Below are 25,780 nucleotides of genomic sequence, written 5' to 3' on the forward strand. Positions count from 1 at the left end.
TCATTCATTCAGGATGCTTGCCTAGCCTTTCTAGGTATTTGAGCATAAAACCCCTTTACAAGCAAACATAATGTCACCATGAGTTAAAAAAAGAAAAAAAAAAACACAAAAATGTGATGTGATTAATTAGAAAATAAATAAAAGTAGAAATTAACTAAAAACAAACCAAAGATCATGCAACTTCTTTCTCTAAACACACTTGTTTTCTATCTCATTTTTCAAGCCTCATTGGCTTTGTTTTTTTTACATTTACATGCATTCACCCTTCCCCTTATGCTTCCTACCTCTGGGAGCTATTTTTGTAAAATGCAGATAACAACAACTGCTTGGCCTACCTTTCTGGATTATTGTGAAGATCCATGTGTAAAAGTGCTATATAAATGCAAAGTATTATATCCATTATTATCCATGCTCGGGCACTGGTGAGTTCTTATAGGCCCCACTGCTCTGGCTGGATTGAAGTCTGATGTCTCAGCAGTAATAGGTAAAACTCTTTAGATGCCTTTAAATTCATTTACCGCTCTGTACTTGGCTCTTTCATACTGATGTTGAGGCAGCAAGATCTTTTTCTCTGTCAGCTCAGCACTCAAACCAATGGAAAAAAAAAAAAAATGCCCTTCAGTTCCTGTCACAAGAACCAAGGATGAAAACCACCTTGCACTTTGTCTCACCTAATTCCAGGTCCGTTCAAGTTCAGCGCGGCTCCACTCCTGCCCGCAGAAAGAGAGCTGCAGCCCCGGGGAGTCTGTGTCCATGTCGGTCCGTTTCTCCAGAAAACAGTCTATAGTTGTGTTGTCTACTGTTTGAGTGCCGCACACCATGTTGTAAAATGTTCAGATTATCTGATGTCAAAAAACAGATGCAAAGCAATCTGTCAACAGAGGACTTGCAGCTCTACCCATTTCAGCCAGGTTTCTCCTCGCCAGGATTCAGTCTCTACACCTCAGTGCCCATGGGACATCCCACAAGGGCAGGGTGTTTTATCTGTATTTGTTTAACTGATATAATTCCCAGGGCCCAGGATGCTGTCTGGCATACATCAGGTCCTCAATAATTTTCTGTGTTGTGATTGAATGAATGAATGATACCATCCAATAAGTATCTACAACTTAACTTTTCCAGGAATAACAGCATGCTGATTCCCATCTCCCGACTCCAAACCTGCTCCTCTCCTTACTTTTTCAATCTTTGCAAGGGGAACCACCACCCGCCCAGCTACTCAGTTGTTCTGATTCCTCTCTTTGACTTACTCCCAGCTTCCAGTCCATCAGCGAGTCCTTTGGCTCTACTTGCAACCCAAGTCTGTCCCCTTCTCACCACCAGCTTCCTGCCTCCACTCTTGCTTCCTATAGCCCAGTTTCCTCACAACAGCCAGAGGGAACTTTTTATGATTTAAATACGGTCCTATTATTTGCTGCTAAGAATTCTCCAGTGGCTTCTCATGGTGCCTAGACAAAGATGCAAACTCTTTCTCGTGGTCTATAAGACAGTATCTGTGGTTCACAAAACCTGGGAGCACAGCAGAATCTCCCAGAAAGATTTAAAATATGCGGAGCTTGAGCCCACATATTAGACAATGAATCCGTATCTCTAGGGATGAGTCTCCACAGATGGGACTTTGAGCATTCCCCCATTTTTTGTCTTGCATGTCTTGTATCACTCTCCTCTCCATCCACAACAACACAGCTTCTTTTCTCCCTGCAGAAATCATCAAGTTCTTGCCAGGCTCAGGGCTTTTGCTTTGGTTGTATTTCTGTCTGGAATGTCCCTCCTCTTTTCATGGCTGCCTCTTCTCATTCTGGGGTAATATCAAATATGTCCTGCTTAGTGGACCTTGCACACTAATATGCAACAACCTCTGTCCTTAGGCATTTTCTGACCATAACTCTGTGATATTTTCTTTCCAGCACTTGGTACCACCTGAAGTACTCTCATCTATTCATGAGTTTATAAATCTGTCCCAATAGAAAGTAAAGTCCATGAATGCAGGGACGTTGCCTGTCTTCTTTCCTGGCGCATCTCCAGATATGCTCCAAAACTACATGTGGAGTGCTAACAATAAATACTTTGGTCTTTGTGGACCATGCAGCCTCTGTCACAACTATTCACCTCTGCCACTGTAGTGTAAAAGTAGTCAAGGATGGGATGTGACAAATGGGCATGGCCGTGTTCTAATAAAATTTCATTTATGGAATAACTTTGAGTTTTACATAATTTTCACATGTCACAAAATATTATTTGTTTTGTGATTTTTTTTAACCACTTAAAATTGCAAACACCATTATTAGCTCATGGGCACACACACAAATGTGGTGGGCTGAATTTGGCCCATGGGCTATAATTTGCCAACCCCCTAATTAAGAGCATTTGTATTTATCTCTCGGTTTGAAAGGCCAGAATTTCTTTGAGAAGTACAAAGAGGTTTCCTAAAACACTGTTAGCAGTGTTATCACACTATTTCTGCCTAGAGATGTCTGCAGGTCTCAAACCAATTCAGAAAACATTTCCGAAGTATATATTAGGTTAAATAGAACTGATTAAGTGGCAGGCCAGGGGGCAGCTACCCAAGGTACCAATCTACGACTGAAGCTAAAATATCACTCTAATAAATCTGAAACAGCACACCTCTGAACTTAGTTTTCTACAGTCTTTTTACATAAATGGAAAAATATAAATTCCTGAAAGTGAAGAACACAGCCATGAATGAATAGTAATTTAAAATAACTCATGCCTACCCTATCCTTCCTAAATACATATCGCGAAAACATTGAAATAACCCTAAAATGTAAATATTTAAATATTTTAGAGGTCGAAAATTATTTTTTTTCTGTTTCTGGATCCCATGTAATCAACTGACCCTAAACTGTAGACATTGTTATCAAGGAGCTCATTCTGGCTGTCCTTAATTTTCACCTGGTTAAATATTAATTGTACATTTTACTGCAGCCCAAAGGCCACTATTTCTGGGGATATTTCTTGAACTTGCAAGCATATCAATTGGTTGCTCATAGTTCCCAGAGTTTCCTCTTCTTTGTACATACTTACATACTTATTTTAAAATGCCAAATATATTCTTTATATATATAATGTAAATACTTATTTATGCACTTGAGTATTTAATTAATGCTTCTTTCTCTCATGAGACTGCCAACCCCCTAAGGTATGTTTTATGGACCCCAATGAATGTTCTGCCTGCATGCAGTTGGTAGTCAATAAATAATTATTCAATCAAGGAATAAGGAACTGACTAAAGATGGTGAACCTTGAAGGAAAGCAAATTTTTGCCTTAACAGCTATGATGACATTCCCTTCCACCCTCTCCATAACTTTTTATAATTCATTGTGCACTCATTTATTATGAATACGATAATTATATTTCTGAGATTCAAACCATCCACCTTTGGGTGAATGGAGAATAGAGAGGGGGAGGAGATGAAGGCACCCCCTCGAGTGAAAATTCATTAGACACAGAGGGTAGGCTTTCGACCACAGCATACATTTTAAAGCTCACATGCTGGTTACTGGAGAAGAAAAAAAAAATCAACCACATGTATTTAAAAGCATAAGGAAGCACAAAGCAAAGTCTTCTTTCAAAACCATAGGAAGCTTGTTTTCAATTCTGATTCTAAAAGATGACAGCCATCTCTCCCCTTCATTATAATCCTCATCGCTGCCCTTACAATTAGGTCCTAGAATACATGCTGGCTCTCAGACACAAAATCAAAAGCTTACAGCACAAATATATTTCCAGACACCCTGCATACATTTTCTGTTCCTCTAGCAAGGGGCAGATTGAGTGGGATCTCTCACTCAGTTAATTGTTCTGGGTCAGGATGTCCTCCTGTCCACGTGACTGGTATTTTAGCAAGGGCAAGAAAGAAAAGCTTATACATTAACAAGAATATTTAGACGCTGAAAATTTTGTGACTCAGATGGGAATATATTTCCTACCAAAAGATATAAAGTCCAAAAATAGGTTGTAACCCATGTGATCCATAGAATCCAGGCTACAAATACTAGATGGCTTTGAGTTGTGAAACTGATGGTGGTGATGAATAACGTAAATATAATGGACTAATAAGAAGAGATATAGATTTTGGAGGAACCATTCAAAGAACATAAGTTCAGAGCATAGCAAGTGAATAATACTCTCCAGCAAAAGCATACTATGAAGTCAAGAGTTATAGTCCTCTCAGCATTATCTACACTCACAATTGACTGAAATAAATTTTAAAAGAATCAAGTGGTCATATTTATCTGAGGATTCAATATAGTGATCCCCATAGTTATGAGGCTGTAAAATGAACATTGCTATAAGACAAGACACTACCTGATTATATAAAATTAATCTTCATTAAAATATTCCTCCCACTTAACACTAGTTTATGTCTTCACTGAATCTTCTATCCAAACTAAATACAGTACAAAGCAATTTTAAGGTGCAACTGCAAACCTTGAAACAAATGCAGGATTTCGTGATGTTAAGAAAGTGATACTGAAGAATTTCTTTAAACTTCTAGTGATTTATAAATAGGATTTTAACACTGGTAGAGCAGTTAATGATTACACAGGTAATCATTGTCAGGGATGATGACACAGTTATCATTTCAAAAGAAAATGATTCATACATAAAAAGATTCAGAGAGGCCCTTGGAAAAACTCAAGGGAAAAACTTGAATATTTTTCAAAATATGATGTGTTATTTCATTTGCTGTGAAAATCAAAAGTCAAGAAGGTTCTTTCACACCATCAGAAAATTTTCTCACAAAAAATGTTCTAGGAAAAAATAATTATAACTCAGATCTTGCCTGTTCTAGGTAACGGTTTTTAGTTCCACCAACATTTTACAGAATAAAATACATAAAATATAGAGTAAACATTTACATATAAAATAAAACAAAGATATAAACATAGAATACATATTTTAAAAATTTAAAGAAAATAGGAGCACCTGGGTGGCTCAGTTGGTTAAGTGTCTGACTCTTGGTTTCAGCTCGGATCATGATGTCAGGGTCGTGGGATAGGGCCCCATGTCAGGCTCCGCACAGTGGGGAGTCTGCTTGAGATTTTCTTTCTCCCTTTCTCTCTACCCCTTCCCCTGCTTGTGCTCTCTCTCTCTCAAATAAATAAATAAAATCTTTAAAACAAAATAAACACTTTCACAATATTACCTTCAGTTTTCAAGGTAACATTCTAATAACACTTCTTCAGAATTTCTATGACATACTCATCTCCATTTTAAGTAGGTTCACTCTAAGGAAACTTTCCCTGGCACCAACTATCCTTGACTATGAAGAATCACCTATGTGGAGTTCCACTTCCTGATTCTCTGAAATTTTCTTTTTCCAAAAATTTTCATGGTTTCTTCCTCCTACGATCTACCAGTTTAAAAGTGAGGCTTCTCCAGGTTTCATTATTTTGTCAAAAGACAATATATTTTATTTTCCTATAAGGATACTTTTGAAAGTGAAAGAAGCTCAAAATAATTAACAGTCACTGAGTTGTAACTGCTGGATTTCCGATTTTTTGGACTCTAGTCTAACTCACTTTGCATGCTCTTCTCATGCAAGCCAGCCCATTCCCAAACAGCGAATGCGTCATCTCCCTACCCCGATGCTGACTTCCTGTATTCCAATCTCACATATCCCGTCAAGTGGCCCTAACTGAAAATCTGACAGAAACAAGACTCCTTCCCTTCTTCACTCACTTCAACCCATTCAACCAGCCACCTTCAAAGTGGTGTCACCTTTTTTTGTTGTGAGTCCACCTCCATATTTTCAACACTGTTAAGAATAAGACCCTGGGGCACCTGGGTGGCTCAGTCGTTAAGCGTCTGCTTTCGGCTCAGATCATGATCCCGGGGTTCTGGGATCGAGCCCCACATCAGGCTCTCTGCTCCGCGGGAAGCCTGCTTCTCCCTCTCCCACTACCCCTGCTTGTGTTGCCTCTCTCGCTGTCTCTCTCTCTCTGTCAAATAAATAAATAAAATCTTTAAAAAAAAAAAAAAGACCCTGATACTTTCGTTTGGACCTCCTGCACCAAACTCTTAACAGGTCTTCTGTGTCCTCTCTTTTCCTTTCCAAGTTCATCTCACATCTTACCACACAAAGACAAACACAGATAAGACAAGGCTCTGTCTTATCAATGGGCAACCACATCATTTTTCTTATACTCCTACAGGAGAGATCAATCTCCTCAGCTGCACCTGGGCAAGGTTCTAGGACGTGTGTGTCCTTCCAATATAATCTCTCACCATTTTGTACATCACACTTCATGGTAAAGTAGTAACTTGTGACCAGGGATATAGCAATTCCTTGACAATATAAGATGTATGTGCATTGTGAACAGTATTTCTGGAGAGATGATCAAAGAATGCCATGACTACAGAATAGTTAACCAGAATATAAGAACAGTAATGACCCCAGGAACAGTGAACATGTATTTTCAGTGGACACAGCTGTAAGTTTGTGTAGTCTCTACCACTCATGGTGGCAGATCATTGTGACCTTGGCCAAGTTAATTAACTTTCTAAGTATGTTTCCTCATATCTGAAACTGAAATAATATTTTTACCCTATATTGCTTATTATGAGAATGAAATGAGATCATTTTTGTAAAGTGCTGATGCACTCTTTCAATCATTGGTAGTTTAGCAATGATGCTAATGAAGGAGATGATGATAATGTATCGAGCTGTTTCTCAATGCTATACTTTTGCTTATGTTAGTCCTTTTGCCTAAAACTCCTCTTGTTTCCCCATTTCATTGGATAATATTTTCATTATTCAAGGTACAACTCAGACTTCATCTGCTTCAAAAGCCTTTTCCTTCCATACCCCAGACTGAGCTGTGCTCCACATTTTTACCTCTGCATAACTCTCTACAAAAAAAAGCACCACATTACATTGAAATGATTCATAAATCTGTTTCCCCAGCCAGACTATAAGTTATTTTATGATCAAGGGCTATGTCTCATTAACTTTTTATCCTCAGTGCCTTGCACAGTACTTGGCACATAGTTGCAGCGGATTTAAGGGATCTGAGGCTGATCAAGGAAAAAAATACAACTATAAGAGGCAATAACACACAGTAAGCTCTATTGGGCGGTCCTTGAGCAGGGATGCATAAGAGGGGAAGCCCCCCTCACAGCATTAGATCTTTTGAAGGGAACATCCAGAAGGAGAGGAGTGCAAGAGGACTCCTGGGGGAACAGGAAGTTGAGGAGGGGGATTACGTGTCTAGGTGATGATGCTCAGCAGCACAGCAAGGAGAAGCAAGGAGTCTGGGTCGGAGAGCTCCAAAGGCTGGTAGCAGCTTGGAAGTCTTGGAACTACAAGGCTCTGTCTTATCAATGGGTAACAGCTGCAGGGAAAAGTTTTCGTAAGATATGCAAAGCAGGCAGGTCCTAAGTGGCTCAAAAATGTGCTGGTTTGGGTTATTTTTAAAATAATTGTATGTGTAAAAATGTGAGTTGGTGCCAACGGGCTTTTGAGCTAATGGGTCTCAGCCTGCGGTAAAGAAAGAAACAACCAAGAGGCCAATACACAGAGGCTATCTTTGGCTCATTTATGTAACATTAGTAGGTTCTCAGTGATTTTTGAAGTTATATGAAGTTACTTAACTACAATTTTGCTGTATACTCACAAGTTCCCAAGGGAACATCATATTTTAATTGAGGTCAAATTCAGAGTCCAAAGGTAGAGGGCTTGACTCATTTTTTCTTCTTAAATATGTCCATTAATCTATTCAGTTTTGGAATTCAAAACATTTAAAAGAGCTCTCTGGGAGATGGAAATATCATGACTTCCCTTTTTAGCTCTACAGAAAGCACCATACCTTGTGTATCATGTGTACTCAATAAATATTTGTTATTTAGAATGAATTAATTAATGATTCCAAATCTCTCAAAGCACACATTTTTAAAAAAGATTTTATTTATTTATTTGGGGCAGGGAAGGAGCAGAGGGAGAGGGACAAGCAGACTCCACGCTGAGTGCAGATCCTGACATGGGGCTCTATCCCATGACCCAGAGTCGATGCTTAACTGACTGAGCCACCAAGGTACCCCTACATTTTTAAAATAAGATCTTTATAACAGAAAGCCTTCTTTAGCCTTTAAAAAATATATATTCTTGAAGAGAAAAGCTCAATTCTTAGCCTTTTAGAAATGTTTAATTATATGTGCTAAATTAAGGTATATGGTATTTTTTAGTTAAACATATTGAATTAAAAACTTTATATATATGAAACTCTACCTAATGTAAGCAACTTGAAATTCTCAGAAGAAATGTAATGCCCGAAGAATCATTTTCTTCATAAAAATGCCTATTTTACCTCTTCAAGCCCGCAAATGATGATGAGGAGGAGGAGGAGGAGGAGGGGGCGAAGGAAGAGGAGGAGGAAGAGGAAAAAGAGATAGATGGATGAATCGTTGGTTGTATGGACGATATTTATTTCACACTTGCTATGTGCCAGGTTTAATGCTTGGCACTTGACCCACATTATCTCATTTAATTCTCACAGCTTTCCAAAGAAGAGGCCATTATTATACCAGTTTAAATCTGAGGCTTAGAGAGGTTAAGTTACGTACACAAAACAACAGATCTAGTAAATTATATTTGAACGCAGGTTCTCTGACTCAGAGCACATTTGCTCAATCACTAAATGAGCACCCATATATGCTAAGAATGAAGAATTTCAGCTTGCACAGCTTCTGTTCCATAAAAGAGAATTGCAAACTTTTTCTATGTTGGTTTTCCAGTACGCTGCTAAAAATACTCCTTTATTTTGAAATGTAATTTCAAACACACTGAAAACACAATAAAATCTACGTGTAATTGTAATTAAGTTCCAGATCAACATATACTAGGAGAAAACAAAAGAAAGCAGCTGGAAATCTCTTACTGAGTCTTATAGCACCCACTCACTGTTCAATTAGTCTAATTATGGTCAAAATCAGTCTCTATTGTAAGGATGAAGAATATGATTCTGCCACTTTTCTGGAACTAGTTCTGTAGGATAGATATTAAATAGGTTTGGGCATAATATGGGTAATTGCCATCCAATCTGCAGTAGCACTACACAATTAAAATGATTCAAAATATAATAATTTTTGGAAAAATATTTTTTGATACTTTATTTTTTGTGGTCATTTGTTTATGTACTCCATGGTTTGTCCCATAGGGTATGAATTAATAATATTTTTATATCTTCACTCAACAACAACAAAAAAAGGCAAGAAACCCTTATAATTCTAGAATGAATTCAACAATTGAAAACTTGAACATGTACCACTTAAAGTAACAGGGATAATCAAGCTAACAATGAAAAAATCTTGAAAATTAAATGAAATGTTTAATTTAAGCTCCATACAAAGTAGACTGTAAACTACTATATGTGTGTGTGTGCACACACGTGTGTGTATTTGTGTATGTGTATGTAACTCAAGTGCAGTCTGAAAACTCACCATTAAAAGTTGTAAAACCCAGGTACTTAACTATTAGATAGAACAAGTAATTAACTTCAGACATTTCAAGTACTGACAGTAGAGCAACAGTCTAAATTTTCTGCAACTCAGGCAAACATTTGTTGTTTACATATTTAGAGAGGCTGGGCTCATAAATTAAACTGAAGCATAAGCCAACGCTTTGTAATGAAACACTGGGAGTTATACACAGAACCAAGAAAATAAGATACAGATTCAGGAAGAGTCCTCCTGATTGTGTTATTACAGTACTAATGGAATCCCCCAAAGCAAGACAATGGAGCAAATTCCATCAAATATGTTTGTCCAATAGAGTGCCAATGAGAATAATAAATTAGGAGCTTCTGGACACTTTTATTTCCAGAAGTATTTTCCTTGGTTTACACAATGTTTTGGTAATTTAAAAATTAGTTGCCAATATTAAAAAAATAAAAATAAATGTATGCAATCTTAGTTTTTCTTGAAAACTCCAATGCATGAATACTGGGCAAGTAGTCCTTCAAGGCAACCTTGAATTTGAATGACTGTTGCGCCTTTAGAAGGGTTATGTGTTTTTTTGAGGCCAGAGCCCCACCACCATATGATGTGGTATGAGGTCTTCATAAGTCATCAAGCTTATTTTGATGACCCTTGTAGAAATAGAAATGACAGTTTGAGAGCTTTGGACTAACGGATGAAGAGAATAAGGAAAACTTGACCACTGCACCCAAATCTGCCCTTAAATTCCTGTAACAGAGATGGAGAATTGTGTTGATATTTTTGTTTCCTTAGAGTTCAGAATAGCATCTGGCATGTCAACTGAAGTTTGTTGAGCAGTGATTTGTCCAAGGGTCATTAGTAAATGGTAGGTTGAACTAGAAATACAATTTTATGGGATTCAAACATTGCAATTGGATTTTGACTTTTATATATCCCAAATAAAGTGTTTAACATCTTACCAAACTAACTGGTTCTTGACTAAATCAATCAAAACAACCCCACTGTGTGGTATATCAGATACAGACCTAGTATTTTCTGTCTCTAGGACATTAGCTATAATCCATATGAATGACTTCCACAAAAATATTTATGAACTAAAAAATATTTACCAAGCTTCTCTTAAAATTCGACAACAATAATATAAAGAAAAAAAAATTCCCCCAAAGACAATAGGATGACTCTAAAATAAAGAATGTAATAGGAGAATAGTTTTCTTAAGAATTATATTATTTCCAGTGTGTACAACTGATCATATTTTTTGTAGTATGTTGAAGTGTTTTCCATATAAACTGTGCATTTAACCGGCCACTGCTTTATCCTACTAAAAGATAAAATCTTTTTTTTTCTAAGATTTTATTTATTTATTTGAGACAGAGACAGAGAGAGCACAAGTGGGAGGTGGGGCAGAGGGAGAGGGAGAGGGAGAAGCAGATTCCCTGCTGAGTGCAGGGCTTGACGCGGGGCCCAGCTCCAGGACCCCGAGATCATGACCTGAGCTAAAGTCAGACACTTGACTGAGCAACCCAGGTGCTCCTAAAAAGTAAAAATTTGAAAAAACCTAGGAAAAAATCTATATCAATGTCTTATATATAGACATATAAATAAAGAACTGCCTCAGGTAGGCAAAAAGATGAAAAAAAAACCTAAATGGGTAGATATATAATATTTTTTGTTTGTTTTTGAAGAAGAAAAATATGTGTGCTATGTCTTATTCACACTTACCAGGAAAATTCATCAAAATACCTGTATAATGATAAAAATTACACTATATTGCCCACCAAGTTCACTCACTAAACTTACTCCTTAAAACAAAAACCAACCAACCAAACAAAAAAACAGTAATTCTGCATGATATATTAACACACACTATTCCTCACCTCTTCTAAGATTGTTTTTTTTGATTCTGTCTACCTAATACTAATATCAAACTCAGAAAGGGATTAAGATGAAATGCAAATTTCTTTTTTGACTGATGCCAATAAGACATTTGGAAATGCTTTACTGATTATTTTTATGATTTTTTTTTCTCTTATTAGGTATCCTGTAAAAGGAATCAAAAGAGCAAATGGTTCCTTTGGAAAGAATAATTCGTCTATCACCAGAGAAGTTGAAGGGCTCTGAATGACCACTGCCTTCATTCATTCAACAAGTGTTTTTTTTGAAGGTCTATTATTTTAGGTCTGGCCTAAAATGCTAGACATGAGGAATACAATTACAAACAGAATGGTGTAGATGTTTGAAAAATAGTTAGGTCATTGAGCTATATAAATTTTAAAATCCTTTGAACCCTGAGATAAAATCCTAAGTGTGTTGCATATATATCAAAGAAATTACTTCTGGTAACTAAAGTTATTTCCAACCTGATGTATCCCAAAAAAGACTGTAGTAACTATTTAATAATTTCACCTATAATTAATTTTCTAAGTATTATAAGGGAAAGAAGAAAATTTAGAGACAATAAAAACTTCCCACACTGACTATAATCCATGGGGTTGGGTGTTATAAGATAACCTTACAGACAGAACACTTGATCCTGTTAGAACCTCAATACTAAATGATGTAGGAAGCATCAAAGAAGAATATTACTTTTCCCTTTCTCTATATTTAGAGTACTTCATGCTTCTAGTGAAGGCATTTTGTTTGAAAGTGTTCATGTAATAAAGCTCTTGGAATGGGACCTGGCACAAGTAAGTGCTATGTAATTGTTCAAAGCTGCTGTGGTTTTGTTATTACTATTGTCACAGGCTGTTTAGGACAAAAAACAGAAGCAAAGAGAATGAATATAGATATATTGATATCACATATCATTTACATATGTTATCAATTGTAAACCAAGGAAAATATACAATAAAATGTTAAGAAGTATATTCTTGAACATTTGACTACCTTTATTTGAGAAAGGTAGCTACTATTTATAAGAAACTTCCAGATTAACTAACATATTCTCCAATATTCATTTATTGCATCCACAAATAAGAACAAGTACATATGCAAGAAATGGGAAGAAATATATCTCTCCTTATAGTAATTTTGACCAATGTGAGTTTACTGAAGGACATTCCACTGTCTCAGGTTTCTTATCTAAAATAAAGAAATTTGCAAAATTATTAAAATGGGGCCGAATCGTAAAACAAACACTAAGCCTCATTTATCACTTTCAGGGTATTCTCCCATGCTTTTTTGATTAATACTTTTATTAGAGGCGTTCAATATAGATAATGCAAAATTAAATGGATTTTGCCAGAATACATTACAGCCATTAAAATAAATCAGACTATTAAATAGAGGGAAAAAGTAAAATCTGAAAAAGAAATATAATTCCATATAACTTATGACAGAGTCAATTAATCATGTAACTACAATTTGAGACTTTTCCTATAGAAAGAAAGGAATGGAGGTCCATTTAATACTTCATAGTTATTGTCACATTCTTTGAAGAGAAGACCATGAGCCAAGGACTAATCTATACTGGACATGAAGACAAAATTTTCTTTGTTTTTTGACTTCCCTAGACTCAACTATCCTCTGCAGCACTTGCCAAAGACAATATGAAGCAAGATATAGTTCAATAAGTAAGAACCAACCCAAATTTCAATGCTTTCTAAACTGTTCGAAATAAGTCATTTGAGAAGAGCTCTTGTCTTTTGTCATTCTGTCTTCATTTCTACCTTCTGCTTCTGAAAACTTCTCCAGTGTTCCATTTCACAAAATTGCCTTCAATTTCCAATTACTTTAATAACAAGATAGAACATTTACTTGACTTTAATTATTGAACTTCACAGGTTTTTTGGCCTTTAAGATTTCCCCTTAAATAATAAAAAAGATGACAAGATGAACACTTTTCTGCAAGTACAATAGTGCATCCAATATGAATTCACAGAATTATGATTAAGTTCATTTTTACCAAATACCAAATGTCTGCTATAAAGCCTTTTTAATATTGTCTGTGTTTTATGCCATTTCTGAAATTTATTATTTATTGATTTAATAGATTTTTAGGTGTCAGTTTTAGTTTGGTGAATTTAAGGGGCTTTTTTCTTTGATATTGCTTGATGACAAGCTTAATCAATCAAAAAGTTCTACTTCTGAGTATGTGATTAGAGCCTTTTAGCTTTTGAATGGGACATAGAAAGTAAAAAACACATTCTTGCTCTCATGGAACCTAGAGGATAGTTGGAAAAAGAAGAAGAGTAACATATTAAAAGATGTTTGGAAAATATGAAAATATTCTTAGACTTTTGGTGCAGTAGGAATTAAGCAAGAAGAAGAGGAAAAAAAAGGAGGAGGAGGATTGCATTTTAATGAAGAAGGAGAAGGAGGCTGTTAGGATAGCTTCAAGAGTCCAAGAAGATAAACCTTGATCCATAGAACAAATAAGGAAGGCAGGAAGACTCCTTTGAGTAGGAAGCAGTATGTGCAATGAGGCAGAAGTAGGGTAGAGTAAATGGAAACAATTAGGTGTGGGTTTTTTTTTATTATTATTATTAAATAGATATGACCTGCCTTTTACTGTAAATTACATCACGCAAACATAGCTTTCTGGGAAGCCGCATGTTATAAGACCTAAACAGATGGGCATTATTTTTAGAAACGTGAATTTACCACATGACTCTGTCACACTTACGTGTTAAACTGGGCAAGTGACAAATCCTTTAATACTTAGCCCCCTTCAGTCCTTGAAGAATTTATTGCTCTCCCCATGTCCCACCCTCCATTTCCTGTATAGCTCTCAGTGATTCTAATATGTTCATGAATGAGACTGTCAATGCATTAGTCTCTCTAAAGTCTTTCTTCCTTGGTGTCAATGGCTTCAATGACCCTGTACTCCACACTCCTGCCACCTACTCCCATGGTTATACCACTGATCTTATCATTAACAATAAATAAATAATAAAATAAATCCCTTCATTAATCTGTTTCAAATTTTTGTGTAAATAATTTCAAACATTGTACTCTCCAAAACCCTATCTTTCCATTTCAGTCCCTCTACTTCCTGACTCCAAAAAGTCTTCCTTCTCACTGTAACTTCCAATGTGTTGACCTTCTCACCTTTTCACTTTCTATTACCTCTGTTATGTCCTCAGTTCTGTTCTTATCCAGCTCAAATTACATGGTCAATCACTGCAGTCACTCCTTACACAAACTCTCAACTTGGTCTCTCTCCTTCCATCATCTTGCCTGCAAAATACTAAATTTGGTTAAATCCAAGCTTGTGCCGACTCAGGGCCTATATCCAAGCAGCTGATATTTCTGGAAAAAAAAAATGCAGCCATGCTGACAGGTTTTGCTTTGCTTTAAATTCTTGACAGAAATCTCAAGTGAACTCTTAGTGCTTGCTTAGCAATCTTAGTACATTTCCCTAGTCAATTCACTTTCTCATTCTACATGGCTCTTATTAGAAACCTTTTACTGTCTCCTCAAACTCTCAATCTCTTCCACCCACTTGCTTCTCTCAGCTAAAGGTACTGCTTAAATTTTCCGTAAGAAAATATAAAACGAGGGGTGCCTGGCTGGATTGGTCAGTAGAGCATGCAACTCTTGCTCCTGGAGTTGTAAGTTTGAGCCCCACACTGGGTGTAGAGATTACTCAAAAATAAAAAATCTTATAAAAAAAAGAAAATGTAAGATTGTAATAATACTTCCATGCACTTCCACTACCCAATCTACCAACTAATTTGGATCTGTATCCATATATTCAACCTTCTCCTTCTCTTGTGTTGTGATAGAAGTGCCTATCTAAAGCCAACCTTCCACCTGCTCTGTGGATTCCTGTCCTCATTTCCATGAAAAGGTCTGGCTCCTGAAAGCTTCCTTTCTCTTTCCTACACCATCCAATTTTGTCTTCAACAGTAGAGGTCAGCAAACTATGGCCCAGGGGCCCAAATCTGCTGGACAAATAAGTTAAGAATGGTTCTAACATGTTTAAATGATTGGAAAAAAAACCCCAAAGGATAATATTCCATGGCACATAAAATTATCTGAAATTCAAAGATTGGTGTCAATAAAGGAAGTTTTATGGAAACACAACCTTGCTCATTTATTTACGTGTAATCTATGGTTGCTTTCACGTTACAATAGCAAAGCTGAGTAGTTGCAATAGGCATGTATGGCTAGCAAAGCTAAAAATATTTACTATCTAGCCCTTTAAAGGAAAAGTCCTCTGACTTCTCAATAATATTTAAACACGCTGCAATCACTGCATGTTAAACACAAAGACCATTCCTTGACTCCCTGTCTCCCTCCAGCTATAACACCGTGTCGATGCTCTCCTTTACCACAAAAATTCTCAAAATAATTATCAGTATCTACAGATCTCAATTCCACATCACCAATCTGCTTTAGTCGCACTCCAGTAGGTTTCTGTGCCTGTTGTACTGACACCGCTCTTTTACACTGAAGGTGGGAAGCCCCATGGCTTCTTCGTTCTACTCCTATACTACCGTTTAGCCGTATTTGACTTGGACCATTCTCCTCTCCATTGCATTTGGGTCCCATCCTCTCTTGATTAATTTCCTTCTTATCTGGCTGAAGCTCCTTTGTTTCCTTTGCTGGATATTCTCATTTTCCCAATATCTAAAAATTGGAGAGCTCTTGGGTTTACCATTCTGACCTCTTGTCTTTTGTTCCTCTGCTTGCTAGGTGATCTCATCCAGCACCATGGTTTTAAGTGACATTAATAAACCGATACTCTTAAATTTATTAGTCCATCCCTGACCTTTCCCTTGAATTCCAGACTCACATACACAAAAGCCTACTTGCCTAAAAACACACTCTTGATTTTCCCCCCAAACTTGCTTCTTCTCTGTCTTCTGCATCTCAGTAAAAGGCAACCTCTGCTCCTCTAAATGCTTAAGCCAAAATCTCTGTTGTCATCTCTGATTTCACTCTACCTCTCTTATTCCAATCTTATTGGTTCTTTGATTTCTCTTTACCTCTAATACTCAAATACTACTAGGTCTACCTTTAAAATAAACCAAAAATTCAACCACTCTTCACTGTCTTCATTCCTGTGACCTTAGTCCCAACCATCATCTTAGGTCTTGACTACAGTAAGAGCCTCTTGTTTGATGTCCCTACCTCTACCCTTGTTCCCTCAAATGACCCTTTTCAAATGAATATCAAATCTTGCAACTTACCTTTAAATGGCTCCAGATTGCATAAGGATTTAAATCGAAACATTTAACTATGGCCTGTGCGGCCCCAGGTTATTTCCCCCCTGTTTATTCCCCAACTTCATCTCATTCCACACCCACCTCCTTCACGAGGCTTAATCATATTGGCCTGATTCTGCTGTTCACAACCACTAAGCTCAGTCCCTGCTGCTGCTCCCTCTATAACTCCTTTCCTTCTCCCTGCTCTTCACAGGCCCTTAGTTAGCCTTCAGATTCCAGATCAAATATCTCCTGCCCAGAAAGGCTTTCCCAGACACCTTAGCAATCTCCACCTCCTGTCTCATCTGCCTACCCTTATCTTTCCTGCTCATTTCCTTCACAGCCCTTATCTTCATCAGATATTGCACTACTATGTGTTTTTATTACCTTACTAGAATATTAACTCCATAAGAGCAGGTCCCTTACTCTGTCTTAATTGCCATTGTATCCTAGAGTCTGGAAGAGTTGCCACTCATAACCATCTGTCAGTTTCCCATATGAATTAATACATCAATGAAAAAAAAATCCATGTAAGATGTTCATATTGTCTGACAAAGTAAAATGCTAAATAAATGGAGGCAGTTGATAAAAATAATAAACATATATATGAAAAGAAATACAAATTAAAGTGATAATAATTAAAATATAAAAAGAAATAAACAATACTATTTTAATTTAAAGACAGCAAGGTGGAAGAGTGGTATGCAAAACATTATAAACAGCAACACTATAGAATAAACCTATAAAAAGACTGAAAGCTCAGATCTATTTCTAATGGGTTTGTAGTGCTGATAATATATTATTTTCTGAGGGAGTATTGTATCTTTATTCAGAATACTCAAGCATACACACACACACACACACACACACACACACAGTATGATGGGATATCCTACAGAAGTCAGAAGAGAGAAAGAGAACAGAACTTTCTTTTTCTTGAAGAAAGGAAATGAAGCTGCTGCTCTTCCATGCTTCTTTGAGCTTAAGTTTTGATTGTGTTAAGTCTGGTCTCTTCCAAGTTCTGAATAGAACATTAAATTAAGTACTGCACAGGCAGTGTGACTAATATTCTTTTCTCATTCTTCTAGACTTTTGAATGTGCCTTGGGTAACAGCCTCTACATAGCTGACTTTGATCTCTTTTCCTTGGTTCAGGTGGTATATGGGATATTTTCAACAAGATTTAAGTGTGTGGTTGCAAGCGATGAATTTATATTCAAACAGCATGAGCTTCTCATTTGAAAAAAATAGTTGAAAAAATAGTTATGTTGAACACTGAACATCTACTTTCCTTTGAAATGATAAAGTTTCTGCAATTTGATTGAGTTTATTTTGTTTGTTTCACTTCAGTGCAATTCATTAAACAGGGCTGAATGTCTATAATGTCGAAAGCAATGTGTGGGCCACTTAGAGGATACCAAATGAGCCAGGTGTGGAAAATGTATTCTATCTCCTGGGCCACTCCAGTTGAATGATTATAGTTGCCTGAGGGGCTATCTTGAGAACATTGTGAAGCTGTGATTGGAATTATGGGAAACAGTGATATGATCCATGAATGATATCTGACTAAATTGGCAAAAGGGGAATCACTGCACAAATACTGAGGGTTTGCTATGTTAGAATTTGATAGTTATTGTTCTTAGATAGTTATAGTCCACTAAACAAGAAAAGATTAATCCATATAGTTATATGGCAGGGAGTCATTAATTGTTTAATGCAGAAATTAATTGTGTTGTTTTTTACTCGAACAGACTTAGCAGCAGAAAACAGTAAGTAGACTTTTTCTTTTTCTCTATTCATAAGAAAGGTAACCAGGTTCTACTACCTTTGCAAATGTGGGAATCCTTGGTTCCTGGGGAAAAGTTACCATTTGTTTGTTTCTAAGCTATGTAGGGTTAGGCTGCTCTCAGCAACTTTCCTCTCAATGACAGACCCTTAACTAGTTCATTCAAGCAGGGTTACCCAAGAAGAATATAGGAATGGAGACTGCTAATTAAGAGGAAAAATTGATTAGATGTTTGTATTTCTCCTCCTGAGGACATGGAGGAGTAAGAAATTTTGCAAAGGCCAGGATCTTCCATCTGTCCTTAAAAATTCCTCTGTTGGTATACAAAATACCAGAGCAGGTGTGGATGAGGAGGGTGTAGAACCATGGAAAATGACTCATATGGCATGTTGCACCAAAAGTGGTCAATGGTACCTGAGAGCTAAGCAAAATCTCATATTTTGCACTTTAAATACAATGTAGTGGAATAAGATCATCAAAATAGAGGCACAAAATTAAGTACGAAGGGGATTCAAGAAAGGTAGAAATATTTTAGTCTAATTTCATAGAGAATTTTATGTTGAAGAATAACTAGAGCAGGTTACGTTGCAATGACTCATTTGTATAAAGCTATTTTCACAGCCTTGTCAAGTGATGCACTTGAGGAATCCTAACACCCCTTAAGAACTTGATGAAGAACTTGGGAAAATCAACTTCTATTTAAGTCTTGGATTCCTTGTTATTCCAAGTATAGACCAACAGTGATAAGGCTCTGACCCTATAGTGCCATCCTTGCTTCTGATATGAAGTCACAATAAAATCAATATAAAATTCCTTAGATCGGAACACCCAAGCATGGTGCATTAGGACATTTTTTTTTCACCATGATAGTACTTGGCAAAAAGTCGTGGTTGGTTCAAATCTGGAAACAACTCTGTAATTTTTCAGCTCTGTCTAGGGAGCCTCCTAACTACCATCTCTGTGTTTTTGGTTCTATTCTTCAGACATTTTCTATTTCTCATATTTAGGAATACATTGTGTTTTAATTTGTTTCTAACCTATTTTTACCCTGTGAGGATTTTATACCTTAGTTCATTTTCTTTACTATTTCTTTGGACCCTACATAACGCAGCATTCCTGATTATTTGGTTCCAATGTGCCTTCACATAACCTGGGTCAACTAAGAAGGTTCTGATATTGACTCAAAGGTTTTGGTTCTACATCAGATGCTTCTTCACTGGTCCACCAAGTGATGTATTTGTTTAGGTTTTAGGAAATGCAAGCTTCTATGCTGGATGTGTTATCTCAGATTGTTCAACAACCTGAGGCTGGTATTAATTCCTGAGATACAAAGACTTGTATACCTCATACGGTTCTATATGAGAAGGTATATTTCAACTGCAGAAGAGAAAATATGTGTATTTTTCATCTTTACATGGAACAAGTTGTTCACAGAGCACTAAATTTAGAGCATCAGGTGATGTTGGTATAAAGAATGGAGACAATGGATCTGGGAATAATATTTAAAATAGAATAAATGAAACTGACTTTCTTATCTACTCCGTAAATGATGTTAAATGGAGAACACAAGGCACTTGACTTCCTCAGGTCATTTTGTTGTAAATGTGTGTATGTTTGGGGTAGAGTAGTAAACTTGATGTCATCTATTGCAGAGAGTTTTAGAATACTGTCTTTGGATTCAGTTGGGCAAAAATGGATTCAAATCCCAGTGGAAGAGTTACTGGCTGTGTGACCTTCTGTGTATTATTCAACCATTCTGAGGCACAGATCCTTCACCTGCCTAATGGAGATGTTAATGTCTACCACCTTCAATCGCTGTCAGGAATTAAATAAAATACTGCCTGTAAGTGACTATGAGAATGGCAGTTTCATAAAAAACTGCAGAATAAAAGATAGCTCCTGTTTTGATATCATCAATATAGTATTAGGAATAGTAGTAGTTTTAGAAGCAGTGGTTTTATTATTAAGTAATAGTAGTAGTGACAGTAGGTAAGAATCAGCCTTGCTATAAGTTGCCAAATGTTAAGAAAATTGTTGGCTATGTGGCTTTTTTTTTTCTTTAGGATTAAACTCCTTCCCAGAAGAAATGGTCGTTTTATTAATACATTGCTTATGAGAGCATTCATTGATACAATCTTACTGGAAAATAATCTGGAAAATTTATTAAAGTTAAAAATAATAGAGATTCTCTAACCTAGAAGTCTCATTTTGGGAAATTTCTCTTTCAAAAATGAAAGTAATAAAATATACATGTACATAATTATATAATATAATATGTAAGTATATATAACTATATGTAGTTTTTTGGTGCTAATATTGGTGATATTGGGGGGCAAACCAGGAATAGAGTTGTGAGAGGCTGATCATTGACTTAACTTTTTTTATTAGGTTTATACACAAACTTTTACTATATTTGTAATTTACTGCAGTTGTAAGACATATTGCAAATTTCAGGAGTCACGGTGTTTATAAGCATAAAACACAAGTACTTTGTAAAGGTCACATATCTTCTATAGACTTCACTTTGTTTAGGGAACATCTAAGAGAGTGGGGGGAAAAGACTTGAAAGAAGAAATGGTGGCAAATGAGGCAAATCCTTAGCTCTAGAATATACAAAAGTTCTAAGTATAAACATACTTAGTTTCATATATACATACTTTAGTTTCAAGTATATATATGCTTGAGTAGGGCAGGAGCAAGATGAGTTACGTTAAAAAGCCCACAGACATGGAATGAACAGAGAACAAAAGAAAGTATTTGAACTAAAAAAACACAAAACCTGCACATATCCTACTTGGACCCAATTAAACATTATTTCAAAGGTATTGCCCAAGTATCTACTGTGGAAAGTCAGTTCACAAAGCCATGAAGTCATTCCTTCAGGAAAATTCCATTTTATTTTATTTTATTTATTTCTCTATTTTTGAAAATTCCATTTTAGATTAGAATTGTCTTTCCTCTCATAGCTTCTTAACTCAATGAATCCCAATTTTTTAAAAAAAGATTTTATTTATTTATTTGAGAGAAAGAGCATGAGCAGGAGGAGGGGCAGAGGGAGAAGCAGACTCCGCTGAGCAAGGAGCCAGTCACAGGGCTCAATCCCAGGACCCTGAGATCATGACCTGGGCCAAAGGCAGACACATAACCGACTGAGCCGCCCATGTGCCCCAGTGAATCCCAGTTTTTGTTCTGGGAGTTGCTGCACTGTGGTCAATGCTAAGGTTTTCTATTTTTGTTTGTTTTTTAATTCTTTTTTTTTTTTTTAAGATTTTATTTATTTGACAGAGAAAGAGACACAGCGAGAGAGGGAACATAAGCAGGGGGAGTGGGAGAGGGAGAATCAGGCTTCCCGCCGAGCAGGGAGCCCAATGCGGGGCTCGATCCCAGGACCCTGGGATCATGACCTGAGCTGAAGGCAGACGCTTAACAACTGAGCCACCCAGGCGCCCCTGTTTTCTAATTCTATGATTCTGTTTTTTAATTCTATGATTCTGTTTTTTAATTCTATGATTCTGTTTTGTTTTGTTCTGTTTTTTTGAGGGGGGAGGGGCAGGGGGGGAGGGAGAGAGAGAGAGAGAGAGACTCTTAAGCAGGCTCCATGGCCAACGGGGAGCCCAATGCAAGACTCAATCTCACAACCCTGAGATCATGACCTGAGCCAAAATCAAGAGTTGGACACAACTGACTGAACCACTCAGGTACCCCTATGATTCCATTTTTTTTTTTAAATTATCTATTTATTTATTTTTAGTTGAAGTATAATTACCATTCAATGTCATATTAATTTCAGGTATACAACATACTGATTTGACAAATCTATAAATTATGCAATGCTTACCACTGTAATTGTAGTTATCATCTGTCACCAAGGTTAATATAGTATTATTGACTATATTCCCTTTGTTGTACTTTTCATCCCTGTGACTTATTTTATAACTGGAAGTTTGTACCTCTTAATCCCCTTCCCCCTAAATGTAAGATCTGAAACCAGAAAACTCCTAAAAGGAAACATAGGCAGTAACCTCTTAGACATTGGCGTCGGCAACTTTTATCTGGATGTGTCTCCTCAAGGAAGGAAAACAAAAGCAAAAGTAAACTATTGGGACTACATCCAACTAAAAGCTTTTTGCACAGCAAAGGAAACCATCAACAAAATGAAAAAGCAATCTACTGAATGGGAGAAGATATTTGCAAATGATATACTGGATAAGGGGTTCATATTCAAAATATATAAAAAGCTCACATAACTCAACACCAAAAAAAACCAAATAATCCAATTAAAAATGGCAGAGGACCTGAATAGAAATTTTCCAAAGAAGATACACAGAGGGCCAATGAACACATAAAAAAATGTTCAACATCACTAATCATCAAGGAAATGCACATCAAAACCACAATGATATATCACCTGATACCAGTCAGAACTGCTAGTTCAAAAAGAGAAAGAAATAACAAATGTTGGCAAGGATGTGTAGAAAACAGAACCCTCGGGGCGTCTGGGTGGCTCAGTCATTAAGCATCTGCCTTCGGCTCAGGTCATGATCCCAGGGTCCTGGGATCAAGTCCCACATCGGGCTCCCTGCTCAGTGGGAAGCCTGCTTCTCCCTCTCCTACTCCCCCTGCTTGTGTTCCCTCTCTCGCTGTGTCTCTCTCTGTCAAATAAATAAATAAAATCTTTAAAAAAAAAAAGAAAACAGAAAACAGAACCCTCATATATTATTGGTGGGAATGTAAATTGGTGCAGCCACTATGGAAAACAGTATGGAGGTTCTTCAAAAAATTAAAAATAGAAATACCACACAATCCAGTAATTCCACTGCTGGGTGTTTACCCGAAGAAAATGAAAACAGTAATTCAAAAAGATATATGCATTCCTATGTTTATTTCAGCATTATTAACAATCCAGGATATGGAAGGAACCTAGGTGCCCCTCAGTAGATGAATGGATAAAGAAGATGTCACACACACACACACACACACATACACACACACAATGGAACATTACTCATCTGTAAAAAATAAGATCTTGACAAGGTTTTAAACAGTCACCAGTAATTTGAACACAATGAGTTGTTACTATTTTAGAAAGTTTCAAATGAGCAGTTCAAAATGTTGTATTTTATTCCAATTATGTTCATTTTAACTTGATTATGCACATTATTTCAGAAAATTATGAAGATAGTTACTAACAGCTTTTTTCAATTGTTGCTACAATTTGTTTACTTTATAAACTAAACATGTGGAATCCTATGATTTTTTTCCCAATTTTTTGGGAGATATTTTGCTGACCTGTGATACCCAAAATATGACAATCCTTTTTTTTTTTTTTTTTTAGTTTTAAAAAGTCAGAAAGTATAAGTTCTCTAAATTTGTCCTTAATTTTCAAAATTATTTTGGCTATTCTAGTTCCTTTGCATTTTTTAAATAGGTATTTTTGGAGCAGGTTTAGGTTTACAGCAAAATTGAGTAAAAGCTATAGGACACTCTTTAATGGGAATATTCCTTAGGCTGTTTTGGCTAGATGGCTAGAGAATTAGGATGAATAACTGGTAATTAAACCTACTGACATTTTTACCCATGTATAATCAAAATTTAACCAAATCATGGGCAGTCCTTTTAAATTATAATTCTTTGAGGTTTTTATTTTATTTTTTAAGGAGGCTCCACACCCAACATGAGACTTGAACTAACAACCCTGAGATCAAGAGCCACGAACTCTACCCACTGAGCCAGCCAGGCACCCCAACTTTTCAAGTTTTAATAGAGATTTTGAGAAGCCAATTGTAGTCACAGAAGATGAAAATGGAAGTTTTAGATTTGGTATATATTTTATATAGACACTAAACATTAAGTTATGATTTATTATAATGAAAAAACCCTGATAGCAAATATCAGACTGTTAATTACAGAAATTATAAAAAAAAACAAGGCAAAGCCTGATAAAACAAAATATTTTAGTTTATACTTAATGCTGCAATGTAAGTCAGAGAAACAATATATCTTAAATATAGTCTCCCATCATGAAAAGAAAGAAAGGTCTGTTTGTTGTTAACACCTCAGGGTTCTGCATAAGCCTGCTTTTCTACTTACCTATGGCTTCCATAACCGGCCTCTTGTTGATGATTTCTAAACTGACATTCAACCAGATAGTCATCTGAGCTTTGGATTCATGTCTAGCTCTCTTCTGGGCATTTCTAGTTCAACAGTATCTAAACTTAACATAACCTGACCTCCCAACCCTGCCACTTGCTCTAACGTGCTGACACTCCAATAGTTGCTACTTGATGGAAATACCACCAACATCCAACGTATCTCTCAAGGCACATACTAAAGAGAAAGCATCTTCTGCACTGCCAACATTCAACTGAAGTGATCAACCATCCTGACTGAGGGGTTTCCTGAGACATGAGAGTTTCCGTGAAAGCTGGGCATCTCCTGGCACTAACCTGAGGAGTTCCAGGTGTGGGAATCCCTTCTTACCATCCTAAATCCTTCCCTTAGTTCAAGCCTAGATCTCTAGAACAGCACCACAGTGGTTTTTCAAATCATTCTCCAGTCTGCCCTCAGGGTGACATTTCTAAAATGCAAATATCCTTTGAACTACACTTTCTATTGTGTCCCAACTCTTTTTCACTACACTCTCATATCCAACTAATAGTGTACTGCATTAAATTTTTACAAGTCTGTAAGTCTCTCAAGTGTCAGAACTATGCATTATTTGTATATATCCATCACCTACCACAGTGACTTGTGTAAAGCACATGCTTAATAACCACTTTTTGGATGGCTAAGCAAATGAGCAATACCTGTCACTCTCTGTTTAAAATCCTTCAGGGACTAAAGATCCTCAATAAAGAGTCTAAAGGCATGCAAAGCCCTCCACACTCCAGATGACATGTCTCTCCTCACCTCTTGCCATTCTTACCTCACATTCTCTCATTTACTGCCTGAATTTTGTGAACTATGTTTTCAGTCGTTGTCTTTCTACTTCCATCTCTTCACCTAGATGATTCCCACTCACTCTTCCTGATTCATCTATGTACCACCTCTTCCAAGAAGCCATCCCTGACACCCCTATTTACCCACGTCTCTCTTCTCTTGTCCTATATTATACTTCATTGACTATTGTTAGAGTGTTTTATCACATGCATTTGTGATCTTCTCTTTATTTATTTTTCCATATTCCCCATAAAATTATGACCTCTGCTAGGATAAGGACTTTATATTTTTCAGTCTTGGACTCCACTGCCTAATGCAGTCAGTAAATAAAGGTTAGATATTAAATAAACTTGCTGAATGAGAATAGACAGTAAAAACAGAAATCACAGAAACTAAAACTTCAATAGTAATCTGAGGGAATAAAAATAATACGAATAGGGGCGCC

This window comes from Halichoerus grypus, chromosome 1 (assembly GCF_964656455.1).
Source record: "Halichoerus grypus chromosome 1, mHalGry1.hap1.1, whole genome shotgun sequence".
In the NCBI taxonomy this organism is placed as follows: Eukaryota; Metazoa; Chordata; class Mammalia; order Carnivora; family Phocidae; genus Halichoerus; species Halichoerus grypus.